General features: G+C 37.4%; 1 protein-coding gene across 20 annotated transcripts in view; it reads left to right on the top strand.

The window, feature by feature from the left end:
- Nucleotides 1-12,285, top strand: part of ZBTB8A (zinc finger and BTB domain containing 8A) — a 66,062-nt gene that overhangs the window by 22,047 nt on the left and 31,730 nt on the right. Inside the window, exon 1 of one of the 20 annotated variants that reach the window (XM_081305110.1) lies at nucleotides 2,583-2,610. The exons of the other annotated variants lie outside the window; for them this stretch is intronic. The gene's annotated coding sequence lies outside the window, so the exon portion shown is untranslated. Of the gene's footprint in view, nucleotides 1-2,582; nucleotides 2,611-12,285 lie in introns of those variants that run through there. 20 annotated transcript variants of the gene reach the window in all.

The raw sequence follows: 12,285 nt of genomic DNA, 5'->3' as shown, positions 1-12,285 counted from the left end.
TTTGCATAGTTCTTAATCCCTAAAAAAAAAAAAAAAAAAAAGTGCCACCAGAATGACTTATCCCTGGGAATTCTAGATAAATGGTATTTTACTATCTTTATTCCATTCCAGTACCAAGTTCTTCACTGATTGATACATTAGAATTTTTAGTGGGGAGGGGTGTAGCTCAGTGGTAGAACAATTGCCTAGAAAGCAGGAGTCCCTGGGTTTAATCCCCAGTACTAGAAAAAAAATGTTCTGGTGAACTGTGTTGTAATACTCTGGCCACTTTATATCTGGGGCTGTATTAGCTGAGTGGTGATGTAACATAAATGTCTTGAGTAATTGAAGCAAATTGCCTGTTTTTGACAGAATTACAAAGAAGCAGGATGGAATTCCCTATCTGCTCTTTTCCATGTACGTCTGACAAATTCTCCCCCAACCAGGCCTTTGACCAATATCTCTTTAGGAGAATGGATTTGTTTATCTGTCCTCATCCAGAAAATACTGAATATTATAAGTACACATACTCAACATTAAAATATATCTAAAACAATTAATATACATTGTGGAACCAATAGTTTCCGTTGTTTTGAGGACTTTAAAAAAAAAAAAAAAAAACCCAAAACGTGGGGCTGGGGCTGTAGCTCTGTGGCAGAGCGCTTGCCTAATGTGTGAAGCACTGGATTTGATCCTTAGCACCACATAAAAATAAATAAATAAAGGTATTGTGTCCATCTACAACTGAAATTAAAATAAATAAATAAATAAATAAATAAATAAATAAATAGGAACTTCATTCCTTTAAAACAAAACAAAACCCAACCACTGCCAGATTCAGTGGCCTATGCCTATAACCCCTGGGAGGTTAAAGCAGGAGAATCACAAGTTTGAGGCCAGCCTGGGCAATTGAGTGAGACCTGTCTTAAAATAAAATATAAAGAAGTTGGGGGTGTAACTTAGTGATTAAGCATCCCTGGGTTCAATCCCCAATACCAAGAAAGCAAAACAAATATACTAAACCTAACCTAGCAACTTGTACTGGCATCTTACAATATAAATTGATTATTTTAGTTCTTTTTTTTTAAAAGCATTTTTTTTTAAAGAGAGAGAATTTTTTAATATTTATTTTTTAGTTTTCGGCAGACAAAACATCTTTGTTTGTATGTGGTGCTGAGGATCGAACCCGGGCTGCACGCATGCCAGGCGAGCGCGCTACCGCTTGAGCCACATCCCCAGCCCTATTTTAGTTCTTATTGTAAGAAGCATGAACATATGTAGTATAATATTTAACTACAACAAAATAATTTAAAAGTATTGAAGTTGGAAGACTTTGCACAGATCACATAGTCCTACCTCCTGCCAAATGCATTCACCCTAAGTTGGTGACAGTCTACCTCTGATACAATAGTGGCATAGAATTTGCCACTTTGCAAAGGGGACAATTCTGTTGTTGAATGGCTTAACTAGTGTTTCTCAAAAAGTTTTTTTTTTTTTTCTTTTACCAAAATCCTCATTAAGAAATATATTTTGGACTGGGGATGTGGCTCAGTGGCAGAGCACTTGCCTACCCTGTGTAGGACACTGGATTTGTTTCTCAGAACCGCATACAAATAAATAAAATAAAGGTCCATCAACAACTAAAAAAAAAAAATATATATATATATATATATATATATATATATATGTATGTATGTATATTTTAGCACACACCTGTAATCCCAGTGGCTGAGGAGGCTGAGGCAGGAGGATCGAGTATTCAAAGCCAGCCTCAGCAATGTAGTGAGGTGCTAAGCAACTCAGTGAGACCCTGTCACTAAATAAAATACAAAAAAGGGCTGGGGATGTGGTTCATTGGTTAATGCCCCTCAGTTCAATTCCCTGTACCAAAAAGAAAAGAAAAGAAATATTTTATAGGGGCTAGAGGTACCTCAGTGGTAGAATGTTTGTCTCAGATGTCTGAAGCTATAGGGAGATGTAGCTTAGTGGTAAAGTGCCCCTGGGTTCAATTCCTAATACCAAAAACAAACAAACAAAACAACTTTGCTTACCCTAAGCAAACCAGAGATTTTTCTCCTGTTTTCTTCTAGAAATTTAACTTTTACATTTAGTTCTATGATTCATTTCAAGTTAAATTTTGTATATGGTTGTATTAGTTCATTTTCCATTACTATAAAAAAATACCTGAGGCTGGGAACTTTATAAGGAAAAGAAGTTTATTTCAATTATGGTTTTGGAGACTAGAAAGTCCAGACAGTGTAGCACCAGTTCTGTTGAGGGCCCCTTGACTGCATCGTGTCTTGGCAGATGGCACCATGATGGGAACACGAGCAATAGGGAGAGATCACATGGTGAAACAGGAAACCAGAGAGCAGAAAGGAGATCTTTTATAACAATTCATTTTTGCAATTGCATCTGGAGTGCCATAGAACTACTTTAATCTCTTCCCAGGGCAGCAACCCCAAGTGAGACCTAATGACTTCCCACTTCAGGCTCTACCTGCTGAAGGTCCTACCTACCACCTCTCAAATTATCACAGTGGAGACTAGTATTATCTCTTCTTTTAGGGTTTGACAGAGTTCAACACTGAAGTGGGCACAGTGACACACCCTTGGGACTCTGGAGGTTGAGGTAGGAGGATGACAAGTTCTAGGCCAACTCAGCAATTTAATGAGAGACTCTATATCTCTAAATAAAAAACAAGAAGGGCTAGGAATGCAGCTTGGTGGTCCAGTGCCCCTGGGTTCCGCCGTCCCCAGTGCTGCTCTGCTCTCCCCCACACCAAAAAAGTCAACATTGAAGCCATTTGGGCCTGGAGTATCTTTGTGGAAAGTTTTAAAACTTAACATTTTCAGCCAGATAAAGTTGTGCACACCTGTAATCCCAGCTAGTCAGGAGGCTGAGGCAGGATTGCAAGTTTGAGGCCAGCCTCAGCAATTTAGTGAGACTCTGTCTAAAAATAAAAAGGGGTGGGATGTAGCTCAGTTGTAGAGCATCCCTGGTTCAATCCCCAGCGCTGCTAAAATAAATTATATTTTTTATTTCTTTTAATATTATATCTTTGATTTCCATAATTTACATAGCAGTTCAGATTTTCCATTTTTTTCTAGCGTGTATTTTGATCATTATCTTGCTTAAGGAATTTTTACATTTCATTTAATTCATTAAGTTTATTTTCTTTTGGTTATAATATTTTATTTTTTTTCTTTTCTTTTTGATATTGAGGATTTAACCCAGGGGTGCTTTACCACTGAACTACATCCCTAGTTCTTTTTAGTTTTAGATAGAGTCTCACTAAATTCCTTAGGTCCTCACCTCACTAAATTGCTGAGGCTGGCTTTGAACTTGTGATCGTCTTGCCTCAGGATTACAGGCATGAACCACTGTACCTGGCTTGTTCTTCTTCTTATTTTTTTTTAAATAATTTTTTTAGTTGTAGTTGACACACAGTACCTTTATTTATTTATTTATATGTGGTGCTGAGGATTGAACCCAGGGTGGTGCGCGTGTGAGGTGAGCGCTCTACCCCTGAGCCACAACCCCAGCCCTAGTTCTTATTCTTTTAATGTAGGATCTGTTTTCCCTCTTTTATCCCTGATATTGATAATTTATGTCTCTTTCTTTTTTTCTTGATTGATCTTGCTAGAGATTGATCAGTTTTATTGATGGTGATTAATTTATTGGTAATGATATAGAAAACCAGTTTTGGGTTTCATCAGTTTTTCTCTAGCATTTGTTCAATTTCCATTTCATTCATTTTTGATCTTGTCTTTATTATTTCTTCCCCACTGCTTGCATTGAGTTTACCTCCTTTTTTTCTAGCTTCTTAGGTTGAAACTTTTTTTATATATTTTTTTAATTATAGATGGACACATTACCTTTATTTTATTTATTGATTTTTAAGTGGTGCTGAGGATCAAACCCAGTGTCTCACACATGCCGGACAAGCGCTCTCCCTCTGAGCCACAACCCCAGCCCCTCTTAGGTTGAAACTTAACTCATTGGATTTTTTTTTTTTTTTTTTTTTTTTTTTTTTTTTTTTTGTAGTACTGAGGATTGAATCCCAAGGGCACTCTGCTACCTGGCTTCATCCCTAGTTTTTTTAATTTAAAACTTGTTTTATGGCCTAACATGATTTATCTTGGTGAATGATTGCTGTTCATTTTTTAAAAATGTATATTTTGCTGTAGTGTATATTCTAAATGTCAATTTAGTCAAGTTGGTTGATAGTATTGCTCAAATGTTTTATAATCTTATTGATTTTCCAACTTCTCTTTCTATTAGTTACTTAAAGAGGAGTGTTGAAATACAAAACTATAATTGTGAAATTCCTTGTTTTCTTTTTCACTTCTACTAGTTTTTGAAGCTTTGTTATTTTATACATAAATACCTTTTTTTGTTATATCTTCTTGATGAATCAATCCTTTCATAATTATATCTTTTAGGGCTGGTAATATTTCTTTCTTAAGCCTGCTTCGTCTGATATTAATATTACCAGCCATCCTAGTTCACTTACAATTAGTGTGTTCATAGTATACTTCTGAATTTTTGATATTTGATATTTTTAATATTTGAGTCTTCCTTTTTCAGTTACCTCGTATGTGTGTGTTTGCATGTGGGCTGGGGACTGAACCTAGGAACTTACACATGCTAAGTATGCGTACTGTACCACTAAGCTATGTCCCAGCCCCTAATAATTTATTTAAATGGAGTTTAGACTATTTTCATTTAAAGTAAGTATTAATATAGTGGGATAAAAGTATTATCTTACTATTTGTTTTGTACTTTTGCCATTAGTTTTTTTCTTCCTTTTCCCTTTTTTCCATACCCTACTTCAGTAAAAGAATATTGAGCATTTCTTAGTATTTGGTCTCCACCATGAGCTCATCTGCTTAATCTATTGTACTTTTAGTGCTTGCTCAAGGGGTTATAATATACACTTTCCCTCCTTATAATATGCATATAACTCGTCACACATCACATGTTATATAGCTTCACATGTAGTAGGTCTGGCAACTCACAGCCTATAGGCTAAATATGGATCACTTTATGCTTTTGTAAATGAAGTTTTATTGGAACACAGCCAACGATCATTCATTGCATGTCATTTATGGCAGGATTTTTTTTGCTACAATGGCAGAGCTTGTGTTGGTGTTGGGAGATGGTGCACCCTTTAAGAGGTGAGGCCTCGTGGAAGGAAGTTAAGTCATTAGAGTGTGCCCTTGAAGGGAATTAGAGTACTCCCACCCCTTCCTCTCTCTCTCTGCTTCCTGGTCATCTGAGGTAAGCAGCTTTGCTCTACCATGTGTTTCCTGCCTTGCCACAGGCTTAAAGCCACAGGGCCAAGTGACCATGGACTTTTGAAACCTCTTAAACTACAAGCCAAAATAAATCTTTCCTCCTTTTAAATTGTTTATCTCAGGTTATTTTGTCACAGCAATGCAAAGCTGACTAGTCAGGATTGTGTTGGGAGAAAGGACTAATACACCAGGACTCTTGCCGTTTTACCCTGCGTGTATATAGGTTGTGTTCAGCACAGGCTCTAGGGGACTCCTGTGCAGAGTTTTTTTTTTTTTTTTTCTTTTTGGCTCAGGGGCACTTGACCACTGAGCCACATCCCCAGCCCCATTTTGTATTTTATTTAGAGAAGGGGTCTCACTGAGTTGCTTAGCTATTGCTGAGGCTGGCTTTGAACTCAAGATCTTCCAGCCTCAGCCTCCCAAGCCACTGGGTTTACAGGCATGCGCCATTATGCCCAGCTCCTGTGCAAATTTATTGATCTCTTTGCCTACATCATTGTCTCCTTTCTGGTATTCTGCCCTATAACTTCTGGGCGTCATCTTCCTGAATAATAATTGCTGTCTGATAAGTCCAGTTTGATTTTCCCTTTTTGTAACCCAATTCAGGAAGCCAAAGTGATGGTGGGACTTACCCCACTTGATTTCTTTCTCTTAGGGATCTCAGTTACACTCCCTTTTCATTGCCAAAAACATTTTTTCATGTATTTTACCCAGTTTTCTAGTTTTTTAATAGTAGAATAAATACCAAGTCTAATATTATGTCAAAGGCCCATGAAACTTACTTTAACAGTTTTCTAACTTATTTTTGCATTTTAAAGGTATACAATATCAATTGCAATAATTGCTTTATCCTTTTCAATATTCATATTTAATTTCCTTGTCTAATTCATTGGCTAGATTTTTCAGCATAATGTTAAATAAAAGTATTGATGTTTTCCTAGTATTTTCCACTAAGGGTAGATGAGAAATCTTTTGTTTTTGTTTTGGGTATCAGGGGCACTCAATCACTGAGCCATAAACCCAACCCTTTTTTGTTTCTTATTTAGAGACAGGGTCTCACTGAGTTGCTCAGTGCCTCGCTTTTTACTGAGGCTGGCTTTGAACTCACAATCTTTCTGTCTCAGCCTCCTGAGCTGCTGGGATTATAGGCATGCACCATCACGCCCAGCAGGAAATCATTTTATTTATTTATTTTCTTGCAGTACTAAGGATTGAACCCAGGGGCACTGTACCATTGAGCTACATCCTAGACCTTTTTATATTTTGAGACAGGATTTTACTTAGTTGCCTAGACTGGTCTTGGACTTGAAATCCTTCTATTTCAGCCTCTACAGCCACTGGAATTATAAGTGTATACCACTGTGGCCAGCAGAAAAACATTTTTAAAAGATAATAGTGGGGTGAGGATGTGGTTCAGTGGTAGAGCATTTGCCTATCATGTGTAATATCCCAGGTTCAATCCCCAGCACTGCAAAATAAATAAATAAATAGCCAGGCATGGTGGCTCATACCTTTAATCTTTTGGGAGGCTAAGGCAAGAGAATTGCAAGTTTAAGGCCAGCCTCAGCAACTTAGCAAGGCCCTAATCAACTTAATGAGACTTGAAATCTTGGACTTGAAATCCTTCTATTTCAGCCTCCACAGCCACTGGAATTATAAGTATATACCACTGTAGACAGCAGAAAAACATTTTTAAAAGATAATAGTGGGGTGAGGATGTGGCTCAGTAGTAGAACACTTGCCTATCACTGTAAGATCCCAGATTCAATCCCCAGCACTGCAAAATAAATAAGTAAATAGCCAGGCACAGTGGCTCACCTGTAATCTTTTGGGAGGCTAAGGCAGGAGAATTGCAAGTTTAAAGCCAGCCTCAGCAACTTAGCAAGGCCCTAAGCAACTTAATGAGACCCTGTCTCAAAAAAAAATCGGGGGTATAGGGGAGCCTGGAGTGTAGCTCAGTGGTAAAACGCCCCTGGGTTAAATCTCCAGTACCAAAAAATAAAAAATGACTAAATAAATAAACAGATAATAGTCAGGATTGTGTTGGGAGAAAGGACACTATCAAATGGTATTGGTGGATCTAATGATTGGAGAAGATAATCTGGCAGTATCCAATTAGAAACTCTACCTCTAGGAGTCTATTTCACAAATGCTCAGGGATCTATGTGCGGAAGTATTTGTTACAACATTATTTATAAAATCAAAAAATTATGGGCCAAGGTCATATCTCAGTGATAGAATGCTTGCCTAGCTTGCCTAGCATGTGCCAGAACCTAGGTGCAATCCCCAGCATCACAAAACATAAATAAATAAATTTAATTAAAAAAATAAAAATTGTAAAGTCACGACCCACCTACCTCATTTCAAATGAGAACAGACAAATGATTAGATTTCCTCTGATAGGATATGAAAGTGAAAGACTGGGTATTGATTTGGTGCTTCTCCAGTAATATTCCCAGGTGTCTTGTTTCTGCAGTTGTCTGACATGGTCCTGAATAATTCTGCCTCCATTGGCCTAGAATGCCTAGTTTGTCTGCATTCTGGAGACTCAGCAAATCCTGGTCTTTGGGCATATAATGAATATGTGAAGTCCCTAACCTCTATCCAAGGGACTCAATCTTTTTTAAAATCGTATATATATATATATATATATATATATGTTGTAGGTGGACACAATACCTTAATTTTATTTTTACATGATGCTAAGGATCAAACCAAGGGCCTTGCGTGTTCTAGGTGAGCACTCTACCTCTGAGCCCCAACCCCAATCCGCCTCAGTCTATTTTATGTAATAAGTTTGGAGAGGTTTGTGATTTTGAAACCCACTATTAGCTAGAACCTCAATTACATCAAATGTGGAATAAGCTGTATTATAGACATAAGTTCTTGAGCACTAATTTATTTTACTGTTCTTCATCTCTGTATATGTTTGTATTTATAAATTTGATATAGTACTACCATTGGTAGTTCAGGGGTAGAATTCTTTCCTGCCCTGCGAGAGACCTGGGTTTGATTCCTGGCCAATGAATGCTCAATTTTTCCACTGGAGTTAAACATTTTTTTTTAATAAACTCACAAATAAAAAAATTGATATAGTACTGAATTGTGGTTAATGTATTTTTAACATAACCTCTCAGCCACTTTGGTATGGTTAGCACTAATGAGAGCAGGCTTAACAGACTGTATATTGCTGAAAATTAAGGGTCCTCAAAATCGATTCATATTTATAGGCCACGGTCTCACTTTCTGCTAAATTCCATGTTCTGCTGAATAATTTTGATCCACAATGACTTACCACAGAGTGTGAAGTATTAAAGTTACTGCAAAACTGCTACACAGAAATCTTACTTTAGATGTTAAAATGGATATTTTACAATGGATTGTGAAAAATACCTTCATAAAACTGGCTGGCTGTTAATTAGAGATTGGTGGAAAGCTTCTGACATCATGAAAGGTATCATAAAAAATTATTTAGCCTGGGAAGAAATGACTCACAACTAAAAATGAACATGGGTGAAAGAAATTTCTGGAAGCCTTCCAGGACTTTAGGGCATATAAAGGGGAAAAAAACTGCCATTATACCAATATTAGAACTACTATTTAGTGATATGATAAACTTGATTGCACTGATTCCATCAATGTTTCCTCATAAAAATTGTTTTCCCTGCTAAGTAGAATTTTTTTTAAGATTTTTTATTTTAAAAGTTGTTCATAGACCTTTATTTTACTTATTCATATGCGTTACTGATAATTGAACTCAGTGCCTCACACATGCTAGGCAAGTGCGCTACCACTGAGCCACAACCCCAGCCCCAAATATTTTTTTTTAATAGCCAGACAATGGATGGGCATTCTTTAAAATAATTATATATATATATATATATATATATAATTTTTTAGGTGGACACAATATCTTTATTTTACATTTATGTGGTGCTGAGGATCGAACCCAGTGCCTCGTGCTGGGGATGGAACCCATGCTTGGCGAGCGCTCTACCATTGAGCCACAACCCCAGCCCCATATGGGCATTCTTTTATAAAAAGACATGACAAGGAAAATTATATAAGTGGAAGAAACGATTTATAGTAGAGGGGATGGAGAGAGAGTAGGGGAGGGGAGGGGAGGGGAGGGGTGAGGGGACAGTGGAGAATGGGATAGACAGCAGAATACATCAGTCACTAGAAAGGCAATTTGTAAATCAATGGAAATGTAACTGATGTGACACAGCAATCTGTATACGGGGTAAAAATGGGAGTTCATAACCCACTTGAATCAATCTGTGAAATATGGTATGTTAAGAACTATGTAATGTTATGAACAACCAACAATAAAATAATTAAAAATAAATAAATAAATAAATAAATAAACAGAAAAAAAAAAAGACATGACAGAAAAAAAAATCCAATAGTTTTTATATACTATTTATACATTAATTATAAACCATAGTGGTAAAAGCTTTCTGAACATTGGCAAGAAAAGCTAAAAAATTGTTGGTCTTCCTCACATTCTCTCTAAATTCTGCTATGCACTCAAGAGGAGTACTATCTGACACAACTATGAAAGAACTGAAGACTTAAGAGTATTCTTGAATCGGCTGTGAGTTGGGACCATGTATGGGGTCACATATTAGCAGCATGTGACTATTGGCCACAAATGATAAAAATTCAGCTTAAATTTAAGCATCAAAGGAAATTCATTGGTTCATGTAACTAAAAATCTGGTGACAACACTGGCTTCAGGGATAACTGGATCCAGGATTTGAAATGATATTATCAGGGGCAGGCACAGTGGCACTCATCTAAAATTCCAGCAACTGAGAAGACTGTGAGGCAGGAGTGGCACATGTCTGAGGCCAGCTTGGGTAATTTAGCAAGACCCTGTCTCAAAACATAAAAAAGGGCTGGGATGTAGTTCAGTGATATAATGCCCCTGAGTTCAGTCCCTAGTGCCACCAAAAAAGGAAAGGAAAAGAAAAGAATAGCATCAGGACATTGTATAAATAGTTTTGTCAGTGACTTAGAAAGTTAAGGCAGGAGGATCACAAATTTGAGGCCAGCAATTTAAAAAAAACTTGTCTCAAAATAAAAAAAATAGGAGCTGAGATTGTGGCTCAGTGGTAAGTGCTCGCCTAGCATGCATGAAGCACTGGGTTTGATCGTCAGCACCACATAAATATAAAATAAAGATATTGTGTCCACCTAAAACTAAAACATAAATATTTTTAAAAAATAATAAAAAAGTAAGGATGGGAATATAGTTCAATGGTAAAGTGTCCCTGGGTTCATTCCCCAGTACCAACAAATAAATAGTTTTGTCAGATTTTATTCTGTTTTAGCATTATTTCAAGTGAGCTTTCTCATTTACTGAACATATCCTTTTCAGCTCTAGACTTATGTGATTGTCAAAGGCTCACCTCTCATACAGTGAGACCCTCATTCATTTTTTGGTGCTGGGGATTGAGGAATTGAACTAAGGGCCTCATAAATGCTAAGTATGTGCTCTGCCACTGAGCCACCCTCAGCCCCATCACCACTTGCAAGTCCCTTAATTTCTAACTACAGGGGAAAAAAGTAGCATCATGTTTTGGTCAGGGCTTTTAAATACATATATCACATCCTATGGAACAGCACCTAATCTCTTGGGGTATCATCTCTCATAATGGCATCTAGGTCCTGTGGTTTCTTCCTCCATGTCATGCCAGAAGTTCAGGCGTCTGGACCTCATTAAAGATGGCCTACCCTTCATTTCATGTTTCAGTCAGCCAGTGAAAAAATTTTAGAGCCATTCCCAAGTGCCCATACTGACACATTAAGTCCAGAATTTCTGGTAACTGCACCTGTATCAATTAATTTAGCCTTAGAAGTTCTTAGAAAACACATTCACAGATTTGTGCCAAGGTAACTTAGCAACATCTTGTATACTTACACACTTGCACTTTTTTTTTTGGGGGGGGGGGTATTGGGATTGAATCCAAGTGCCCCAGGTGGTAGTAGCAGTCATGGAGAGAAGTGGTGGTATTTTCCATCTGTTTTGAAGGTAAAGTAACAGACGAAGTGGTAGGGTGGGGATACCCATTTCCTGAAATGGTTAAGACTATAGGGAAGGCAGGCTGGTCAGGGGTGTACAGAGTGTTTTGGGACATGTTAAGCTAAGAGGCCTATTAAACATCTTAAGTGGAATTGCTGGTAAACAGATATATGAGTCCTAAGTCTGAAGTTCAGGGATGAAGCCAGGAGCTGGATATGTAAATCTGGGAATCTCTTTTTTTTTTTTTTTTTTTTTTTTTTAAGAGAGAGAGAGAGAGAGAATCTTAATATTTATTTTTTAGTTTTCGGCAGACACAATGTCTTTGTTTGTATGTGGTGCTGAGGATTGAACCCAGGCCGCATGCATACCAGGCGAGCGCGCTACCACTTGAGCCACATCCCCAGCCCAATCTGGGAATCATAAACTCAAAGGTGGAATTTAAAATTATGAAACTGAATGGGATCCCAAGGGATCTTCTCTACCTCTGTCATTCCCTAGAGAAAATGTCTGAGGCCTGGAGTGTTCCATCACTTAGAAATTAGGAAAATGGAGAAAAATTAGCAAAGGAGACTGTAGGAGTGACCAGGAAGGTAAGAGGATCATGAAGGAATTGTGTTTTGGCAGTCAAGTGACAAAAAGTGTTTTAGGATAAAGAAAGTGATCAACTGTGTTGGTAAAATGAGGCAAAGAAATGACCGTTGTATTTGACCATAGGCAAGTTACTAATGACCTTAAAAAGAATTATTTTAAAGCCGGATGCAGTGGCAAATGCCTGTAATCTCAGCTACTCAGGAGGCAGGAGGATAGGATTGCAAGTTTGAGGCCAGCCTGGGGAAGTTAGCAAAACCCTGTCTCAATAAAAATAAACACAAAAACAAAGAATGGTTTTGATGGATGGGATGAAAACCTGATTGGAATGGGTTCAAGGGAGAACAGAAGTAAAGACAGCAGATACAAATAACAAAATAAAATTCTTCC

The sequence above is a fragment of the Spermophilus citellus genome (genome assembly GCF_964194105.1).
Source record: "Spermophilus citellus genome assembly, chromosome: 9".
Classification (NCBI taxonomy): domain Eukaryota; kingdom Metazoa; phylum Chordata; class Mammalia; order Rodentia; family Sciuridae; genus Spermophilus; species Spermophilus citellus.
Note: the sequence above shows the minus strand (reverse complement) of the source record. Positions and strands in the feature narration are given on the sequence as shown.